The sequence below is a fragment of the Balaenoptera acutorostrata genome, chromosome X (assembly GCF_949987535.1).
Source record: "Balaenoptera acutorostrata chromosome X, mBalAcu1.1, whole genome shotgun sequence".
Classification (NCBI taxonomy): Eukaryota; Metazoa; Chordata; class Mammalia; order Artiodactyla; family Balaenopteridae; genus Balaenoptera; species Balaenoptera acutorostrata.
Window position 1 is genome coordinate 48436278 of NC_080085.1, and position 23767 is coordinate 48460044.

General features: G+C 37.1%; 1 protein-coding gene across 5 annotated transcripts in view; it reads left to right on the top strand.

Moving 5' to 3' along the window:
* The window catches only part of FAM120C (family with sequence similarity 120 member C), a 176675-nt gene that overhangs the window by 137115 nt on the left and 15793 nt on the right, over window positions 1–23767 (top strand). The window lies entirely within an intron of this gene.

Sequence of the window (23767 nt, forward strand, 5' to 3'; positions counted from 1 at the left end):
AGGACGTGCTCTCACTCCCACTTGCGAGAACACCAGAATCACAACTAGCTGCTGGACAATCATCGACAGGAAGACACTGGAACTCACCAAAAAAGATACCCCACATCCAAAGACAAAGGAGAACCCACAATGAGACGGCAGGAGGGGCACAATCACAATAAAATCAAATCCCATAACTGGTGGGGCACAATCACAGTAAAATCAAATCCCATAACTGGTGGGTGGGTGACTCACAGACTGGCGAACACTTATACCACAGAAGTCCATCCACTGGAGTGAAGCTTCTGAGCACCACGTCAGGCTTCCCAACCTGGGGGTCCGGCAATGGGAGGAGGAATTCCTAGAGAATCAGACTTCGAAGCCTAGTGGGAATTGATTGCAGAACTTCAACAGGACTGGGAGAAACAGAGACTCCACTCTTGGAGGGCACACACAGAGTAGTGTGAGCATCGGGACCCAGGGGAAGGAGCAGTGACCCCGGGGGAGACTGAACCAGACCTACCTGCTAGTGTAGGATGGTCTCCTGCAGAGGCAGGGGGTGGCTCTGTTTCACCGTGGGGACAAGGACACTGGCAGCAGAAGTTCTGGGAAGTACTCCTTGGCTTGAGCCCTCCCAGAGTCTGTCATTAGCCCCACCAAAGAGCCCAGGTAGGCTCCAGTGTTGGGTTGCCTCAGGGCAAACAACCAACAGAGAGGGAACCCAGCCCCACCCATCAACAGTCAAGTGGATTAAAGTTTTACTGAGCTCTGACCACCACAGCAACAGTCAGCTCTACCCACCACCAGAGCCTCGCATCAAGCCTCTTAGATAGCCTCAACCACCAGAGAGCAGACAGCAGAAGCAAGAAAAACTATAACCCTGCAGCCTGTGCAACAAAAACCACATTCACAGAAAGATAGACAAGATGAAAAGGCAGAGGGCTATACACCAGATGAAGGAACAAGAGAAAACCCCAGAAAAACAACTAAATGAAGTTGAGATAGGCAACCTTCCAGAAAAAGAATTCAGAATAATGATAGTGAAGATGATCCAGGACCTCAGAAAAAGAATAGAGGCAAAGATCGAGAAGATGCAAGAAATGTTTAAAAAAGACCTAGAAGAATTAAAGAACAAACAAACAGAGATGAACAATACAATAACTGAAATGAAGACTACACTAGAAGGAATCAATAGCAGAATAACTGAGGCAGAAGAATGGATAAGTGACCTGGAAGACAGAATGGTGGAATTCACTGCTGCAGAACAGACTAAAGAATAAAGAATGAAAAGAAATGAAGACAGCCTAAGAGACCCCTGGGACAACATTAAACACAACAGCATTCGCATTATAGGGGTCCGAGAAGGAGAAGAGAGAGAGAAAGGACCCGAGAAAATATTTGAAGAGATTATAGTCGAAAACTTCCCTAACATGGGAAAGGAAATAGCCACCCAAGTCCAGGAAGCGCAGAGAGTCCCATACAGGATCAGCCCAAGGAGAAACACACCGAGACACATAGTAATCAAAGTGGCAAAAATAAAAGACAAAGAAAAATTATTGAAAGCAGCAAGGGAAAAACGACAAATAACATACAAGAGAACTCCCATAAGGTTAACAGCTGATTTCTCAGCAGAAACTCTACAAGCCAGAAGGGAGTGGCATGATATACTTAAAGTGATGAAAGGGAAGAACCTACAACCAAGATTACTCTACCCGGCAAGGATTTCATTCAGATTCGATGGAGAAATAAAAAGCTTTACAGACAAGCAAAAGCTATGAGAATTCAGCACCACCAAACCAGCTCTACAACAAATGCTAAAGGAACTTCTCTAAGTGGGAAACACAAGAGAAGAAAAGGACCTACAAAAACAAACGCAAAACAATTAAGAAAATGGTCATAGGAACATACATATCGATAATTACCTTAAACGTGACTGGATTAAATGCTCCAACCAAAAGACACAGGCTTGCTGAATGGATACAAAAACAAGACCCATATATATGCTGTCTACAAGAGACCCACTTCAGACCTAGGAATGCATACAGACTGAAAGTGAGGGGATGGAAAAATATATTCCATGCAAATAGAAATCAAAAGAAAGCTGGAGTAGCAATACTCATATCAGATAAAATAGACTTTGAAATAAAGAAGGTTACAAGAGACAAGGAAGGACACTGCATAATGATCAAAGGATCAATCCGAGAAGAAGATATAACAATTGTAAATATATATGCACCCAACATAAGAGCACCTCAATACATCAGGTAACTGCTAACAGCTCTAAAAGAGGAAATCGACAGTAACACAATAATAGTGGGGGACTTTAACACCTCACTTACACCAATGGACAGATCATCCAAAATGAAAATAAATAAGGAAACAGAAGCTTTAAATGACACAATAGACCAGATAGATTTAATTGATATTTATAAGACATTCCATCCAAAAACAGCAGATTACACGTTCTTCTCAAGTGTGCACGGAACATTCTCCAGGATAGATCACATCTTGGGTCACAAATCGAGCCTCAGTAAATTTAAGAAAATTGAAATCATATCAAGCATCTTTTCTGACCACAACGCAATGAGATAAAAAATGAATTACAGGGAAAAAAACGTAAAAAACAGAAACACATGGAGGCTAAACAATACGTTGCTAAATAACCAAGAGATCACTGAAGAAATCAAAGAGGAAATGAAAAAATACCTACAGAAAAATGACAATGAAAACACAACAATCCAAAACCTATGGGATGCAGCAAAAGCAGTTCTAAGAGGGAAGTTTATAACTATACAAGACTACGTCAAGAAACAAGAAAAATCTCAAATAAACAATCTAACCTTACACCTCAAGGAATTAGAGAAAGAAGGACAAACAAAACCCAGAGTTAGCAGAAGGAAAGAAATCATAAAGATCAGAGCAGAAATAAATGAAATACAAAGAAAACAATAGCAAAAATCAATAATAGTAAAAGCTGGTTCTTTGAGAAGATAAACAAAATTGATAAGCCATTAGCCAGACTCATCGAGATAAGAGGGAGAGGACTCAAATCAATAAAATCAGAAATGAAAAAGGGGAAGTTACAACAGACACCGCAGAAATACAAAGCATCCTAAGAGACTACTACAAGCAACTCTATGCCAATAAAATGGACAACCTGGAAGAAATGGAGAAATTCTTAGAAAGGTATAACCTTCCAAGACTGAACCAGGAAGAAACAGAAAATATGAACAGACCAATCACAAGTAATGAAATTGAAACTGTGATTAAAAATCTTCCAACAAACAAAAGTCCAGGACCAGATGGCTTCACGGGTGAATTCTATCAAACATTTAGAGAAGAGCTAACACCCATCCTTCTCAAACTCGTCCAAAAAAATTGCAGAGGAAGGAACACTCCCAAACTCATTCTATGAGGCCACCATCACCCTGATACCAAAACCAGACCAATATACTACAAAAAAAGAAAATTACAGACCAATATCACTGATGAATACAGATGCAAAAATCCTCAACAAAATACTAGCTAACAGAATCCAACAACACATTATAAGGATCATACACCACGATCAAGTGGGATTTATCCCAGGGATGCAAGGATTCTTCAATATACACAAATCAATGTGATACACCATATTAACAAATTGCAGAAGAAAAACCATATGATCATCTCAATAGATGCAGAAAAAGCTTTTCACAAAATTCAACACCCATTTCTGATAAAAACTCTCCAGAAAGTGGGCATAGAGGGAACCTACCTCAACATAATAAAGGCCATATATGACAAACCCACAGCAAACATCATTCTCAATGGTGAAAAACTGAAAGCATTTCCTCTAAGATCAGGAACAAGACAAGGATGTCCACTCTCACCACTATTCTTCAACATAGTTTTGGAAGTCCTAGCCACAGCAATCAGAGAAGAAAAAGAAATAAAAGGAATACAAACTGGAAAAGAAGAAGTAAAACTGTCACTGTTTGCAGATGACATGATACTCTACATAGAGAATCCTAAAAATGCCACCAGAAAACTACTAGAGCTAATCAATGAATTTGGTAAACTTGCAGGATACAAAATTAATGCACATAAATCTCTCGCACTCCTATAAACTAATGATGAAAAATCTGAAAGAGAAATTAAGGAATCACTCCCATTTACCCTTGCAACATAGAGAATAAAATACCTAGGAATAAACCTACCTAGGGAGACAAAAGACCTGTATGCAGAAAACTTTAAGACACTGATGAAAGAAATTAAAGATGATACCAACAGATGGAGAGATATACCATGTTCTTGGATTGGAAGATTCAATATTGTGAAAATGACTATACTACCAAAAGCAATCTACAGATTCAATGCAATCCCTATCAAATTACCAATGGCATTTTTTACGGAACTAGAACAAATCACCTTAAAATTTGTGTGGAGACACAAAAGGCCCCGAATATCCAAAGCAGTCTTGAGGGAGAAAACCGGAGCTGGAGGAATCAGACTCCCTGACTTCAGACTATACTACAAAGCTACAGTAATCAGGACAAGATGGTACTGGCAGAAAAACAGAAACATAGATCAATGGAACAAGATAGAAAGCCCAGAGATGAACCCACGCACCTATTGTCAACTAATCTATGACAAAGGAGGGAAAGATATACAATGTAGAGAAGACAGTCTCTTCAATAAGTGGTGCTGGGAAAACTGGACAGCTACATATAAAAGAATGAAATTAGAACACTCCCTAACACCATACACAAAAATAAACTCAAAATGGATTCGAGACCTAAATTTAAGACAAGACACTATAAAACTCTTAGAGGAGAACATAGGAAGAACACTCTCTGACATAAATCACAGCAAGATCTTTTTTGATCCACCTCCTAGAGTAATGGAAATAAAAATAAACAAATGGGGCCTAATGAAACTTCAAAGCTTTTGCACAGCAAAGGAAACCATAAACAAGACCAAAAGACAACCCTCAGAATGGGAGAAAATATTTGCAAATGAATCAATGGACAAAGGATTAATCTCCAAAATATATAAACAGCTCATTCAGCTCAATATTAAAGAAACAAACAACCCAATCCAAAAATGGGCAGAAGACCTAAATAGACATTTCTCCAAAGAAGACATACAGATGGCCAAGAAGCCCATGAAAAGATGCTCAACATCACTAATTATTAGAGAAATGCAAATCAAAACTACAATGAGGTATCACCTCACACCAGTTAGAATGGGCATCATCAGAAAATCTACAAACAACAAATGCTGGAGAGGGTGTGGAGAAAAGGGAACCCTCTTGCACTGTTGGTGGGAATGTAAATTGATACAGCCACTATGGAGAACAGTATGGATGTTCTTTAAAGAACTAAAAATAGAATTACTATATGACCCAGCAATCCCTCTACTGGGCATATACCCAGAGAAAGCCGTAATTCAAAAAGACACATGCACCCCAATGTTCATTGCAGCACTATTTACAATAGCCAGGTCACGGAAGCAACCTAAATGCCCATCGACAGATGAATGGATAAAGAAGTAGTGGTACATATATACAATGGAATATTACTCAGCCATAAAAAGGAACGAAATTGAGTCATTTGTTGAGACGTGGATGGATCTAGAGACTGTCATACAGAGTGAAGTAAGTCAGAAAGAGAAAAACAAATATCATATATTAACACATGTATGTGGAACCTAGAATAATGGTACTAATGAGCCGGTTTGCAGGGCAGAAGTTGAGACACAGATGTAGAGAACAAACGTATGGACACCAAGGGGGAAAACCGCAGTGGGGTGGGGATGGTGGTGTGCTGAATTGGGTGATTGGGATTGACATGTGTACACTCATGTGTATAAAATTGATAACTAATATGAACCTGCAGTATTAAAAAAAACAAACAAAAAAAACAGCTAATACTAAACTTTCTTTGGGTTGTTTGTATGGAAATATGTTAATATAAATGTTTCAGACTTACATGAAATTTCTAAAAATCTTATATGTTCTGGTATAATGTTATAAGTCATAATTCTAGTTATTGCTTTAAAATGTATATCTCAGAAATAACTAAATTTCCTTGTGAATTGCATTATTATGAAATTTCAAAAAAAAAGAAGACAGTAAAGAAGGAATAAAGTAACAACACATGAGCATGTAAACAGGAAAATGACAGATTCAAATCTACCATGTCAATAATAACATTAAACTTTAGTGGATTAAAATCCAATCAAAAGGCAGAGATTGCCAGATATAAGAAAATAAAATCTAACTATATGCTATCTGCAAGAGGCACACTTAAAAAATTTTTTTAAACGTCCATCTCCTTTAAACAACATAAGCCATTTATCTCTAAATATATGTACTTTATTTTTTCTTTTTTTTTATTGAAATATAGTTGATTTACAATGTTTCAGGTGTACAGCAAAGTGATTCAGTTATATGTATAATATATTTTTTTTCAATTTTATATATATATTTCTTTTTCTTTTTCAGATTATTTTCCATTAAGGAGACACACTTAGATCAAAGATATAAATAGGTTGAAAGTAAAAGGATGGAAAAAGATGTATGTAGAAACAACAACCATAAGATTGTTGGAGTGACTATACTAATAATCATTAATAACCAGACAAAATAAACATTAAGACAATAAAATGTTACTAGAGACAAAGAGAGACATTTTATAATGATAAAAGCATCAATTCATCAGGGAGCTATAGCAATTATAAATATATGCACTTAACAAAAGGGCCCAAAAACACGTGAAGTGAAAACTGACAGAAATGAAAGGAGAAAGAGACAATTCAACAATAAAAATTAGAGACTTCAATACCCCACTTTCAAAAATGGATACAACAACTATGCAGAAGATTAACAAGGAAGTAAAAGATATGATCTTATATGTATAAAACCCTAAAGACCCCAGGAAACCTGTCAGAACTAATAACTGAATTTAGTGAAGTAACCCAGCAGTCCCCACCCTTTTTGGCACCAGGGACTAGTTTCATGGACGACGATTTTTCCACAGACCGGTGAGGGGGGCGGTGATAGTTCAGGCGGTAATGCAAGCGATGGGGAGCCACAGATGAAGCTTTGCTCGCTTGCCCATCACTCACCTCCTGCTGTGCAGCCTAGTTCCTAACAGGCAACGGACCAGGACCCCTGAAGTAGCAGGATACAAAGTCAACACACAAAAATCAGTTGCTTTTCTATACAGAAACAATAGACAATTATAAAAGCAATTCAATTAAAAAAGCATCAAAAAGAATAAATTAATTAGGAATTAACTTCACCAAGGAGGTAAAAGAATTGTACAGTGAAAACTACAAAGTGTTGCTAAAGAAATTAAAGACATAAATAAATGGAGACACATCACATCCTCATGGATTGGAAGACTTAATATAGTTAAAATGTCAATGCCACTCAAAGTGATCTACAGATTTAATGCAGTCCTTATCAAAATCCCAATGATTTTTTGGGCAAAAATAGAAAAACTCATCCCAGAATTCATATGGAATCTCAAAGGGCCCCATGTAGTGAAAACAATCTTGAAAAAAGCAAAACAAAACAGGAAGACTCACACTTCTGATTTCAAAACTTACTACAAAGCTACAATAATTAAAACAGTGTGGTATTGACAAAAGGACATATGTAGACCAATGGAACAGAATAGAGAGCTCAGAAGTAAATCTTCACATATATTGTCAAATGATTTTTGACAGGGGTGCCAAGACCAATTAATGGGGATAGGACAGTCTTTTCAACAAATGGTGCTGGGAAAACTGGATATCCATATGCAAAAGAGTGAAGTTGGACTCTCACCTAACACCAAAATACAAGATTTAACTCAAAATGGATCAAGGAACTAAACATAAGACTTAAAACAATAAAATTCTTAGAAGAAAACATATTTTATGTTAGAAACAACATAATATGAAACAACATTGTTTCATATTAGAAACAATATTGGATTTGGCAATGATTTCTTGGATATGCCACCAAAGGCACAGGTAACCAAAGAACAAATAGACAAATTGGGCTTCATGAAAATTTTAAAAATTTGTGCATCAAAGAAACTATCCACAGAGTAAAAAGGCATCTCACAGAATGGGAGAAAATGTCTGCAAATCATTTATCTGATAAGGGATTAATATCCAGAATATATAGAAAACTTCTAAAACTGAACAAGAAAAAAAATGAAATTCAAAAGAGGGCAAAGGACTTGAATAGACATTTCTCCAGAGAAGATATAGGAATGACAAATAAGCATATGAAAAGATGCTCAACATCACTAATCATTAGGGAAATGCAAATCAAAACTGCAATGAGATACCACTTCATATCCACTAGGATGGTAAAGGTCAAAAAATAGAAAATAACAAATGTTGTCAAAGATGTGGAGAAATTGGAACGCTTGTGCACTGTTGGTGCGAATATAAAATGGTACAGCTACTGTGGAAAATAGTATGGTGGTTCCTCAAAAAATTAAAAATAGAATTGCCATATGATCCAGCAATTCCACTTCCAGCTATATAGCCAAAAGAATTGAAAGCAGGGTCTCGAAGAAATATGTGTATATTCATGTTCATAGTAGCGTTATTCACAGTAGCTAAAATGTGGAAGCAACACAAGTGTCCATCAAATGATGAATGAATACACAAAATGTGGTATATACATACAATGGAATATTATTCAGCCTTTAAAAAGAAGGAAATTCTACAATACAGTACAACATGGATGAATCTTGAGGACATTATGTTATGTGAAATAAGCCAGTCACAAAAAGACAAATACTGTATGATTCCACTTATATGAGCTACAGAATTGGGGTGGGGAAAATGGGTAGCTATTGTTTAATAAGTATAGAGTTTCAGTTTAACAAGATGAAAAGAGTTACGGGGATGGATGGTGGTGATGGATGCACGATGTGACTGTATTTAATACCACTGAACTATACACTTACAAATGGTTAAGATGGTAAATTTTATGTTATGTGTATTTTACCACAATTTTTTTAGAGTACGACAAAATAGACAATTAAAACCAATAAATGAGGGCTTCCCTGGTAGCACAGTGGTTAAGAATCCACCTGCCAATGCAGGGGACACAGGTTCGATCCCTGGTCCGGGAAGATCCCACATGCCGCGAAGCAACTAAGCCCGTGCACCACAGCTACTGAGCTTGCACTCTAGAGCCCGTGTGCCACAACTACTGAAGCCCGTGCACCTAGAGCTTGTGCTCTGCAACAAGAGAAGCCACCACAATGAGAAGCACGTGCACCGCAACAAAGAGTAGCACCCGCTCTCCACAAGTAGAGAAAGCCCACGTGCAGCAACGAAGACCCAACACAGCCAAAAATAAATAAATAAATTTTAAAAAAACAATAAATAAGTTCAACAAAGTCACAGGATATAAGATCAATATACAAGTATCAATTATAATTGATACACTAGTAATCAATATTCCAAAATAAAATTAAGAGAACAACTCGTTTTATAATAACCTCCAAAAGAATGAAATACTTGGTATAAATTTGAGAAAAGAAGTTCAAGACTTGTAAATTGAAAACTACAGTTAAAGAAGATTTAAATAAATGGAAAAACATCCCTTGTTTATGTATAAGAAGACATAAGATTGTTAAGATAGCAGTAGTCCCCAAGTTTGATCTACACATTTAACATAATCCAAAATCCCAGATGGTTTCTTTGCAGAAGTTAACAAGCTGACACTAAAATTAATGTGTATATGCAATGGGCTCAGAGTAGCCAAAACAATCTTGAAAAAAAGAACAAAGTTGTAGATTCACACTTCCCAATTTTAACATTTACTACAAAGCTAAAGTAATTGAGATAGTGGCATATGGATAGGCATTTAAATGAATGGAGTACAGTTGAGTTCCCAGAAATAAACCCTTCCATTTATGGTCAGTTGATTTTTGGCAAGGGTACCAAGATAATTTAATGGGGAAAAAAATAGTCGTTTCAGCAAATAGTTTTGTGATAATGATATTCATATACAAAAGAATGAAGTTGGACCTCTACCTCACATCATACACAAAAATTAACTCAAAATGTATCATAGGTGTAAATGTAAGAGCCCAAATTATAAAACCTTTAGAAGACAACACGTGTAAATCTTCATGATCTCAGGTTAAGCAATGGTTTCTTAGATATGATGCTAAAAGCATAAGTAGCAAAAAGAAATTATATAAATTGGACTACATCAAAACTAAAAGCTTGTGTGCTGGAGACAATGCCATGAAGAAAGTGAGAACACAACTCACAGAATGGGAGAAAATATTTGCAAATCATATATCTGATAAGGGTATAGTATCCAGAATGTACAAAGAATTCTTACAACTCAATAATAAAGGAGAGAGAATTTAATTTTTACAATGGACAAAAAAATTCAGTTGACATTTCTCCAAAGAAGATATGTAAATGGCCAATAAGCATATGAAAAGATACTCAACATCACTAATCTTTAGGGAACTGCAAATCAAAAATACAATGAGATACCAGGTGACACCCATTAGGGTGGCTATAATCAAAAAGACAGACAACAGGTGTTGGTGAGGATGTGGAGAAATTGGAACACTGCTGGTGAGAACATAAAATGAAGACACATATTCACACAGAAACATGTTCATGAATATTCATATAACATTACTCATAATATCCAAAAAGTGGAAACAACTCAAATGTCCATCAACTGATGAATGGGTTAACAAAATGTGGTATATTTGTACAATAGAATATTATTCAACTATAAAAAGGAATTAACTATTGATTTATGCTGTAACATGGATGAACCCTGAAAAACATTAGGCTAAGTGAAATACACCAGTCACAAAATGACATATATTATATAGTTCTAGTTATATGAAATGTTCAGAATAGGCAAATCTGTAGATGTGTGGTTGCCAGGGACCTGGGGGAGGGGCAAATGTAGAGTGATTGCTAATGGATATGAGGTTTCTTTTTGGATGATTTAAATGTTGTGGAATTATTTAGTGGTGATGGTTACACAGCCCTGTGAATATACTAAAAACCAGTGACTTATACACTTTTAATACATGAATTGTATACTATAATAATTTTTTCTCAATAAAGCTGTAAAGTAGAAAGGAAAGTGAAATAGATCCCCAGATAACCAAAGATTAAGAGAATTTATTGCTACCAACTTGCCATACAAGAAGTATTAAAAGATGTCCTTAAGATTGAAAGGAAATGACACCAAATGAATGAATAATGACCATCTGTAAAGGTAATTACATAGATATATATAAAAAGTGGTATAAATATATTTTTTCTCATTTATTCACTTAACTGATTTAAAAGACAACTGCATAAATCAATAATTATAAAATTGTGTGTTGGTTTTAGAATAATGGTATAATATACATGAAAATAATAATGCAATGGAGGGAGGAAAGAAGTGAACTCTTTGGAGCAATGTTTCTACCTCCTACTGGAATTACTTAGTACTAATTTGATGTGGTTTGTCAGTTAAGATGTTTTTCAGGGGTTTTTTAATATAAATTTATTTATTTTATTTATTTATTTTTGGCTGCATTGGGTCTTCATTGTTGTGTGCGGGCTTTCTCAAGTTGCGGCAAGCAGGGGCTACTCTTCGTTGCGGTGCGCAGGCTCAGTAGTTGTGGCGCACGGGCTTAGTTGCTCCACGGCATGTGGGATCTTCCCTGACCAGGGATCGAACCCGTGTCCCCTGCATTGGCAGGCAGATTCTTAACCGTACACCACTAGGGAAGCCCAGTTAAGATGTATTTTGTAATCTACACAGCAACCATTATGAAAATAACTAAAAACATATTAAAAACCAACAAAAATAATTAAAATGCTACACTGGAGAGTATCCATTTAATGCAGTAGAAGGCAGTAAAAGAAGAACAAACAAAAAAGTTATGAAACCTATAAATCTAAACATATCAACAACTACATCAAATGTAAATGGACTGAACATTCCAGTCAAAAGGCAGAGATTATGAGATTGTGAGATTGGATACAAAGCATGGACTATCTACAAGAGATATACTTTAGATTCAAAGACACAAATAGGTTGAAAGACAAAGAATAGAAAAAATATTTCATGCAAACAATAACCATATGAGAATTATAATAGCTATACTAATATCAGACAAAATAGACTTTAAGACAAGTAATGTTACTGTAGACAAATAAGATTTTGTAGTGATAAAAGGGTCCGTTCATCAGGAAGATATAATAATTATCAATATAAACATGTACTCCTAACAACAGTGCCCCTAAATACATGAAGCAAAAACTGGTAGAATTTAAGAATGAAATAGACACTTCAACAATGATAGCTGAAAGCTTCAATACCCTACTCTCAATAATGGCTGGAACAACTAGACAGAAAGTCAGCAAAAATACGGAAGACTCGTGCAACCAACTTGACCTGACCTGATAAAAATGATGAATTTAGATCCTTCACACTATACACAAAAATTACTGAAAATGGATCATAGACCAAAATGGGATAGTTAAAACTATCAAACTTACAGGAGAAAATTTTCATGATTTTGGGTTAGGTGAAGATTTCTTAGATACAACAGCCAAAGCAAAAGCCACCTAAAAAAAATAGATTTCATCCAAGTACGAAACTTCTATGCTTCAAAAGCCACCATTAAAAAACTGAAAAGACAAACCACAGACTGGAGAAAATATTTACAAATCATATACCTGATAAAGGACTTATATCAATATATAAAGAACTCTTAAAATGTATAAGAAAACAAACAACTCAATCTAAAAATGACTAAAAGTGACTTCCCTGGTGGCGCAGTGGTTAAGAATCCACCTGCCAGCGCTGGGCACACGGGTTCGATCCATGGTCTGGGAAGATCCCACATGCTGCTGATCAACTAAGCCCACACACCACAATTACTGAGCCTGCACTCTAGAGCCCGCAAGCCACAACTACTGAGCCTGCGTGCCACAGCTACTGAAGCCCACGGGCCCAGAGCCCGTGCTCTACAACAAGAGAAGCCACCGCAATGAGAAGCCCGTGCACTGTAATGAAGAGTAGCCCCCACTCGCCGCAGCTAAAGAAAGCCCGCACAGCAACAAGGGCCCAACACAGCCATAAATAAATAAATAAACAACTAAATAAAAGAAATAATAATTAAAATGAGTAAAAGATGTGAATAGACATTTCACCAGAGAAGACATAGGGTTGGAATATAAGCACATGAAAAAATTCTCAACTTCAGTAATCATTGGGAAAATGCAAATTTAAACCACAATGAAACACCACTTCACTCAGCTGGAATAATTATAATAAAAAAGAGACAATGACAATGTAGGCCTGGCTGCAGAGAATTGGGATTCCCTCATACGTTGCTGGTGGGAATTTAAAGTGGAGATTAGTTTGGCATTTTCTTAGAAGGTTAAACATAAATTATCATATGACTCATTTATTTCACTCCTAGGAAAATAAATAAATAAATAAATAAAATGTAAATAAAATAAAAATAATAGCATATCCCCCCCCCAAATTAACTCAAAATGTATCATAGACTTAAATGTAAATATAAAAGTATACAAATTTTAGAAAAATGGAAATATTTTCAGGTTCTAGAGCTAGGCAAAGTGTTCTTAGACTTGTCGCCAAAAGCATGATCCATAAAAGGAAAAATTTATAAATTGGACCTCATCAGAATTAAAAACGTTTGCCGGTTGAATGCCCATGTAAGGAGGATGAAAAGACAAGCTACAAAGTGGGAGAAAATATTTGCAAACCACATATTCAACAAAAGCCTAGTATCTAGAATATATAAAGACCTCTCAAAACTCATCAAGAAAAAACCAGACAAACAAATAATTTAATTAGAAAATGGCAAAATACATGACATTTCACTGAAGAGGGTAAACAATGACCAAAAAACACATGAAAAGATATCATTAGCCATTAGGGAAATGCAAATTAAAACCACAATGAGATATCGTTACACACCTCTCAGAATGGCTCATTTAAGAAATAATGATAATACCACATGATGGGGAAAACACAAAGAAACTGGATCATTCATACATTGGTGTTCGAAATGTAGAATGGTACAGTCACTTTGAAAAACAATTTGGCAATTTCTTTAAAAACCACTGTACAACTCAGCAGTTGCACTGTTGGGCATTTACCCCAGAGAAATGAACATTTACGTCCACACAGAAACCTGTGCACTAAGGTCACTAATGTTTATAGCACCTTTATTCTTTTATTTATTTATTCTTTTATTTATTTATTTATTCATTTATTCTTTATTCTTTTACTTATTTATTCTTTCATTCATTCATTTATTCATTTATTTATTTATTCGTTTATTCATTCATTCATTTATCCATTCATTCTTTTATTTATTTATTCATTCATTCATTTATTTATTTATTTATACTATTATTTATTCATTCATTCATTCACTTATACATTTATTTATCCATTCATTCATTTATTTATTTATACTTTTATTTATTTATTTATACTTTTATTTATTCATTCATTCATTTATACATTTATTTATCCATTCATTCATTCATTTATTCATTCATTTCTTTATGCATTCATTCTTTTATTTATTTACTTATTCATTCATTTATTGATTTATTCGTTTATTCATTCATTCATTTATCCATTCATTCTTTTATTCATTCATTCGTTCATTTATTTATTTATTTATTTATTTATTTATTTATTTATTTATGGCTGCATTGGGTCTTCATTGCTGCTTGTGGGCTTTCTCTAGTTGCAGAGAGTGGAGGCTACTCTTCGTTGTGGTGCGCGGGCTTCTCATTGTGGTGGCTTCTCTTGTTGAGGAGCACGGGCTCTAGGTGCGCAGGCTTCAGTAGTTGTGGCACGCAGGCTCAGTGGCTGTGGCTCGAGGGCTCTAGAGCGCAGGCTCAGTAGTTGTGGCGCATGGGCTTAGTTGCTCCGTAGCATGTGGGATCTTCCCGGACCAGGGTTCGAACCTGTGTCCCCTGCATTGGCAGGCGGATTCTTAACCACTGCACCACCAGGGAAATGCCAGGACATTTATTCGTATTACTCCAAAGTTGGAAACAACCCAGATTTCTCTCAGTGGATGAATTATTCAACTATTGTACACACATATGATGGAATTCTACTCAGCAATGAAAAGCAACAAACTTTTTTTTTTTTGTCCACACCAAGCAGCTTGCAGGGTCTTAGTTCCCAGACCAGGGACTGAACCCGGGCCCTTGGCTGTGAAAGCATGGAGTCCTAACTACTGGACCGCCAGGGAATTCCCCAAAAGCAACACACTTTTAATAACACACAACAACTTAGATGAATCTTAAGGGAATTGTCTTAGGTAGAAAAGCCAATCCCCAAAGATTACCTACTGTGTGATTCCATTTATATAACATTGCTGAAATGACAAAATTAGGGAAATGTAGAACAGATTAGTGATTGCCAGGCGTTAAGTACATCAGTGGGGGAAAAAGAGAGGTGTGGTTATAAAAGGTAATATGAGGGATCCTTGTGGTGGTAGAACTGTTCTATATCTTCTTTTTTTTAACATCTTTATTGGAATACAATTGCTTTACAATGGTGTGTTAAGTTTCTGCTGTATAACAAAGTGAATCAGCTATACATAAACATATATCCCCGTATCTCCTCCATCTTGCGTCTCCCTCCCATCCTCCCTATCCCACCCCTCTAGGTGGACACAAAGCACTGAGCTGATCTCCCTGTGCTATGTGGCTGCTTCCCACTAGCTATCTATTTTACATTTGGTAGTGTATATATGTCCATGCCACTCTCTCACTTCGTCCCAGCTTACCCTTCCCCCTCCCCGTGTCCTCAGGTCCATTCTCTACATCTGCGTCTTTATACCTGTCCTGCCCCTAGGTTCTTCAGAACCATTTTTTTTTCTGGATTCCATATATATGTGTTAGCATATGGTATTTGTTTTTCTCTTTCTGACTTACTTCACTCTGTATGACAACACCATATATAAATATTGTTTTAACATCTTTATTGGAGTATAATTGCTTTACAATGGTGTGTTAGTTTCTGCTTTATAACAAAGTGAATCAGTTATACTTATACATATACATATATCCCCATATCTCTTCCCTCTTGCATCTCCCTCCCTCCCACCCTCCTTATCACACCCCTCTAGATGGTCACAAAGCACCGAGCTGATCTCCCTGTGCTATGTGGCTGCTTCCCACTAGCTATCTATTTTACATTTAGTACCATATATCTTTAAGCCCTTTAAAAATTACTTTTATCAGAGAAGATATACATGGAACACCTACTGTGTATAAGGTACTGTTAGATTACAAGGTTAAAATAAAACTCGGTTAATACCCTCAAGTTCCCCCAAACTGTCCAACAAACATCTACTAAGCACCCATAGGTGCTGGGGAAACAGATATGAGAAAGACCTAGTCTCTGTCTTCGGGGAGTTCCCAGTAGAGCAGAGGAGACAGACCCACGAACAGACAACTTCAGTACAATGTGGTAAGTTCATGGAACAGTAGAGGTGAGTGTAGAGAGCTCTGGGAGTACATGGGAGTTACTAACCTATCCAGGCTACACAGGGAAGGGATAGGAGTAGTGTTGGGAGCTTATAAAGCAATAAGAAGGTGAGAAAAGAACCATCTGGCATAGATACATATATAACAATGCCCCCAAACAGCCTTTTTACTTTATACTTGAGGAGCAAACTAAGGAGTAGAGCCTGTAGAAAACAATGAGTAAACAATGGGGTGACGAATTCTTTCCTCCCTCGTCTCCATAGGTTGTGGTTAACCCACCACATATGCTCCCTAGAGGTTCCAATCCACATCTACAGTCTGAAACCTAAGCATCTCCATGCATAATGGGGCCTCAAAAAATGTCATGGAACACTGACTCTCATTGACAGAACAATATCCTCCTAAGTCGCTTCATGATCTGCTATAGCATATCCTCTGGGGGTTGCAGAAGATTGGACCTCTAATAACTGGTTGGGGCATGTGTATCAGCTTTTTCAGAAAAGATTATTTGGCTGAAGAGCCTCACATATCCTATCATTAAAATTTACAATTCTCTATCCTATGTTGCTATCTTAACATACCTTAAACTAAAACTGTATTCATAAAGGGTTTATGGACATTTTAAAAACAACAAAATATTCTTTAAATATAAGGCAATCTTTCAGTTTTTTTCACGTGCTGTTTTCATCAACCTTATCAGTTCCCTGAACCTGCTGGTTGTGCTGTGGAGAGAGGGTATATAAAACCTGTAGAACCTAATCCTTGTCTTTCTGTGTCTGACTTACTACACTTAGTATGTTAACCTCTAGGTCCATCCATGTTGCTGAAAATGGCATTATTTCATTCTTTTTTATGAGAAAGACAAATGTCATATGATATCGCTTATATGTGGAATCTAAAAAAATGATACAAAGGAACTTATTTCCAAAACAGAAACAGACTCACAGACAGAAAACAAACTTATGGTTACCAAACGGGAAAGGGGGGGAAGGATAAATTAGGAGTATGGGATTAACAGATACACACTACTATATATAAAATAGATAAACAACAAAGACCTACTGTATAGTACAGGGAACTATATTTAGTATCTTGTAATAACCTATAATGGAAAAGAATCTGAAAAAGAAGTGTATATACAGATATATATATATCTGAATCGCCTTGCTGTACACCTGAAACTAACACAACATTGTAAATCAACTATACTTCAATAAAAATAAAAGTTAAAAAAAGAATCTAATCCTTGAACCAGACTTCAGGGTTAGATGTTGAGTCTCAGTGACAAAGCCTTACTTCTCACCACTTTCTTGTGTAGAGACATTTGCTGCCCAAGGATTTTGCCTCCTAAAATGCCTTAATTAGAGCCTGAATGGATTTGACCACTAGAAAGCCTGCTGCAGGGCTTCCCTGGTGGCGCAGTGGTTGAGAGTCTGCCTGCTAATGCAGGGGACACGGGTTCGAGCCCTGGTCTGGGAAGATCCCACATGCCACGGAGCAGCTGGGCCCGTGAGCCACAGCTACTGAGCCTGCGCGTCTGGAACCTGTGCCCCACAACGGGAGGGGCCGCGATAGTGAAAGGCCCGCGCACCGCGATGAAGAGCGGTCCCCGCACCGCGATGAAGAGTGGCCCCCACTTGCCGTAACCAGAGAAAGCCCTCGCACGAACTGAAGACCCAACACAGCCAAAAATAAATAAATAAATAAAGTAGCTATAAAAAAAAATTAAAAAAAAAAAAAAAGAAAGCCTGCTGCACATTTGGTGCATGGTTTCCTGTGCTCCAGAGAGCTCTGCTGTTCAGAGGCTCATAAAGCACCCTCCTGGACAGCTTCTCAGGCCCGGGTTTCTGCTCCTTGGCTGGCTCTGTGCTTTATTACCTCCTGAGGTACTTACCCACTTGCCTGTTCTCAAGTTACTTCCCCAGGCCCACAGTTTGACGGTGCTTTCCTAGGGGACACAGCCAGCCTCCCTGTTGCTCCAAACCAGCTGGAGGACTCGCAAAAGCCAGAAGCAACCACTTGCATGGGCCTGGCCTTGAAAATGGAATGCCTCACCTTTCTCACACCAATTAGTGAAGGATGGGATCTGTATTAAGGGGAAGAATGCTGAGCGAATCTTTCCAGAAAATGAATGGAAAAGACAAGCAAGAAGGGGTGGGCATGTTCTCCAAATGGTAGGGCTCCTTGTTCTGTTGGGAATCATCCCAGAGCTGGAAAAGATGCCAGAGCTGTGGGAGAGGGTGAGCAAGTGAGCTAATGATCAAACATTTTGACCTGGGTTCAAGTGGATATGGCAGAACTACCTTAGACCATGTTCCAACTTCACTCTTTTCCTTAAATTTTATTTTATGCTCCTTTCCAAAGAAGTTGCTTTCTAGTTTTTGTTTGTTTGCTTGTTTATTCATTTGCAAAAGGGAGTTTGCAAACCCAAAACATGGTTGAATGTCAAAGGAGTTGGTTAAAACATTTGAGTCCTATACAAACACCATAATCTAAGGTCTTGGCCCAAGCTACAAACAATTTTCAAGAAACAACAAGTGCACAGTGATTAAGTTGAAGCTAACATAAAAGGATTTCTAAGGTTGAGACCCTATGGATCCCACAGGGGAGAGGAATAAGAAGCACTTCATTGAGAGTTCCCTACTCAATATAGCTCTCATTAAGTGCTCACCAATTTAAATGTAATTCCACCAATAACCACTCTGTGAGGAAGGTGTTGTTATTCTCCCTATTGAACAGATAAGAAGGCAAGTTTCAGAGAGGTGAAGTGACTTGCCCGAGTTCAAACCGTTACTAAATGGCAGAGCCAGGATTTGAACTCATGCCTAACACACAGTAGAGTCTCAGCTCATGCATATTGTTTATGGAATGAATAAATGAATGAACAGTCTTTTTGAGTAGAACAGTTCTGTATCTTGATTGGGTCAGTATCAATACCTGGTTGTGATGTCGTACTATAGTTTTGTAAGATATTACCATTAGGAGAACTGGGTAAAGTGTTCAAGGGATCCCTCATTTTTATTCCTTACAACTGCATGTGAATCTACAATAATAACAAAATTAAAAGTTTAATTAAAACAAAAATTATGCTAAGGAAAGAAGCCAGACACAAAAGGCCACATATTATATTATTCCATTTATATGAAATGTCCAGAAAGGCAAATCTATAGAGATAGAAAGTTGTTAGAGATAGTAACGTTGATAGAAAGTGATTGCCTGGGGCTTCCCTGGTGGCGCAGTGGTTGAGAGTCTGCCTACCAATGCAGCGGACACGGGTTTGAGCCCTGGTCTGGGAAGATCCCACATGCCGCGGAGCAGCTGGGCCCGTGAGCCACAACTACTGAGCCTGCGTGTCTGGAGCCTGTGCTCCGCAACGAGAGGCCGCGGCAGTGAGAGGTCCGCGCACCGCGATGAGGAGTGGCCCCCACTTGCCGCAACTAGAGAAAGCCCTCGCACAGAAACGAAGACCCAACACAACCATAAATAAATAAATTAAAAATTTTTTAAAAATTTAAAAAAATTTAAAAAAAAGAAAGTGATTGCCCAGGGGTGGGAATGGGGAGTGACTGCGCACGGGCCTGAGGGATCTTTTGGGGGCAATGCAAATGTTCTAAAACTCAACTGTGGTGATAGTTGCCCAACTCTGTAAGTGTACTAAAAATCATTAAATTCTACACTTACAATGGATGAATTGTTTGGTGTGAAAATTATGCCTCAATAAAGCATTTTAAGGTAAGTTTCTGTATATGTAAAATTACTGCAAAATAAAAGGTTTATTTTGAAAAAATGAAGAAAAGAAAAAGAAAAAAAAAATAAAGACTTGAGACCCTCCCCACAAAAAAAGGAAAGATATAAAAAGATCAATAACTATGACTATATCTATATGCCAAAATACATAAAATTAAAAGACAAATAACAAACTGGGAAAATATTTGCGACAGTTATAACAGTGTCTCAGTATTCTCAATATATAAAAGCTTTTTAAATACTAGCATCCCCAAACAAAAATGGGTAAATGACATTCTATTCGGATTCATTTGTTTACAAGAAAGAAAAGCCACTCTAGCTATCTTATTGTAAAGATATAACAGGTAGTCGCATAGTCATCTAAGGACCAGAAAAGTGGTGTACACAGGGAATAGTACTGGAAGGGCAGGAACAGAGACTGCCCACTCGCTCATGGACCTGTGTAGCTCTTCTTTCTGCTTGTCTGTTTCATCAACCTCTGAATCTCTTAGCTCAAATTCTCAAGACTCTGGCAAGCCATGGATTGATTTGACTTGGATCAGCTGTCCACTGTGTGTCCAAATAGCTGTCACTATTTTAAGATAAGGCTTTAGATTATCTGAGACAGAGCAATAGACAGAACAAGCAAATTCACTGACATGTCTATGATAGACATAGACCAGCCATAGAAGTAAATACGTGTTTGGGGAAAATATGCAACCTCATCATTAGCAATCAAAGAGACAGACATTTAAATAGCAAGAGACATTTTTTGCCCATAAAAATATCAAAGATTAATGATAATTCATGCTGACACACTACTGGGAGATAGGACAAATGGGTCTGGAAAACAATTTTTTTTAATTTATTTGTTTTTATTTTTGGCTGTGTTGGGTCTTCATTGCTGTGCGTGGGCTCTCTCTAGTTGCGGCAAGCGGGGGCTACTCTTCATTGCGGTGTGTGGGCTTCTCATTGCAGTGGCTTCTCTTGTTGCGGAGCACGGGCTCTAGGCACCCAGGCTTCAGTAGTTGTGGCACGCGGGCTCAGTAGTTGTGGCTCACAGGCTCTAGAGTGCAGGCTCAGTACTTGTGGCGCCTGGGCTTAGGTGTTCCGTGGCATGTGGGATCTTCCTGGGCCAGGGCTCAAACCCGTGTCCCCTGCATTGGCAGGCGGATTCTTAACCACTGCGCCACTAGGGAAACCCTGGAAAACAGTTTTGCAATATGTATTGAGGACCTTTATGATGGACATAACCTTTGACATAATAATTCCACTTCTAGAAACCTATCTTAAGGGAATGAATAATCAGAGATACAGGGAGATTTATATATGTGAATATCTTTGTAGTATTTTTTATAATAAAAGAAAAAGAATGAACAGTATAAGTGTCCAATATTATAGGATATTTAAGTAAATTGATAAACATACGAGGAACATACAGTCATTTAAAATCATGTTTTTGAAAAGTATTTAATGAATGAAAGGTTCTTATAGTATTATGTTGAGTGAAAAAAGCAAGATATAATATTCTATATATAGTGTGAAAGAGAGAGAAAAAATTGAGATTTGAGATGCTAGGAAGAAAGAAGCCAAAATCGTGAACTTAACAGTGGTTATATCTAAATGGTAAGATTACAAATTATTTCCGTTTTTACTTTTCATTTTCTTCATACTTTTTTTGGCTTTTAAAATGTTTTCTGAATGAGAATGAAGTTGAACTTTTGTAATCAGAATAAAATCATAAATGTTGCTTAAAATTCAAAGACATGGAGGAAAGACATGGCGTAAAAGTAGAGACCACTGAATATTAAAGCATATTTAAAATTTAAGTCAGTATGGTCCTGGCATGAGAAATAAAACACAGAATAAATAGGGTAGAAACAGATTCTTGTATGTGTGAGAATTTAATATAAGATATGGGAGGTTTCACCAAATAGTAAAAGAAGGATTATACCATGATTGAATTAGTTACAAATAGTAACCAAGAGTTCTGGTATGCCATATGCTAAGTGCTTTTACATTCATTTTCTCCTTTACTTATTACAGCCTTTGAGATTTAGATAGTATTATCCCCATTTTAGAGATGAGTGAACTCAAGCCCCTAGAGGTTTAGGCATTTGCCCAGAGTCACATAGAAAAGTAGTGGAACCTAGACTGGAACCAAGTATGTCAGACTCCAAGTCTCTATTCTTTGCTACTTCTTTTTATGTATATAAAGTTCCTGGCAAGGTATCTAGAATACAAAAGGCATGTAGTAAGTATTATTCCTATGAATAACTTATACTTTTCTGCATATATTATAATGTAATATTTAATGCTTTATATAGTATATATAATAATGTAAATACTAGTAATAATAATATGATAAATATATCATCTTAATAACTCTTGTCTTTGTCCCCTGGCCTTCTCTATGCCCTCAGCCAGTGCCTTTGTTCAGACCTCTTTGGCCACAGGTTGCTTCAGTTGCCTCCTAACTGGTATCCATATCTCTTGTCCCTTACCCTCTGAGCCAGTCAATATCAAACCAATCTCCTGCTGACAATCCTTAACTGTCTTCATATATTTTCAGGGTGAAGGTCCAAATTTCTTAATATTGTTTCTGAGACCCTTCACAATCTGGCCTACTTTCTTTTTTTTTCCAGTTTTATTGAAAAGTAATTGACATACATCACTGTATAATTTTAAGGTCTACAGCATGATGGTTTGATTTACATACATTGTGAAATGATTACCACAATAGCTTTAGTTAACATCCATCATCTCATATAGATACAATAAAAATAAAAGAGAAAAAGTTTCTCCTTATGATGAGAACTCTTAAGTTCTACTCTCTTAATAACTTTCCTATATACCATGCATCAGTGTTAGCTATAGTCACCATGCTGTACTTTACATCCCTAGTACTTACTTATCTTTTAACTGGAAGTTTGTACCTTTTGACCACCTTCCTCTAATTCCTCCTCCTCCACCTCCCCCATCCCCTGTCTCTGATGACCACAAATCTAATCTCCTTTTCAATGAGTTTGGTGGGGTTTTTAAAATTTATTATTATATTCCACATATAAGTGAGATCATACAATATTTTTCTGTCTCTGACTTATGTCGCTTAGCATAATGCCTTCAGGGTCTATCCATGTTGTTGTAAGTGGTAGAATTTCCTCGTTTTTGTATGGCTGAATAATATTCCATGGTATATATAAACACCACAACTTCTTTAGCCATTTGTTCATTGATGGATGCCTAGGTTGCTTCCATGTCTTGGCTATATAATACCGCAATGAACATGGGGGTGCAGGTATCTTTTCGAGTGCATGTTTTTGTTTCCTTCGGATATAGCATTCCAGGAGGTAGAATTGCTGGATCATGTGGTCATTCTAGTTTTAATTTTTTGAGGAACCTCCACACTGTTTTCCATAGTTTGGCCTACTTTCTAATCTAGCCTCCTGTCACTGCAAACCCGCTTAGCTCCAGCACTATGGGCCCTGGTATATCATACTGAACTCCACACCTCCGTGCCTTTACACAT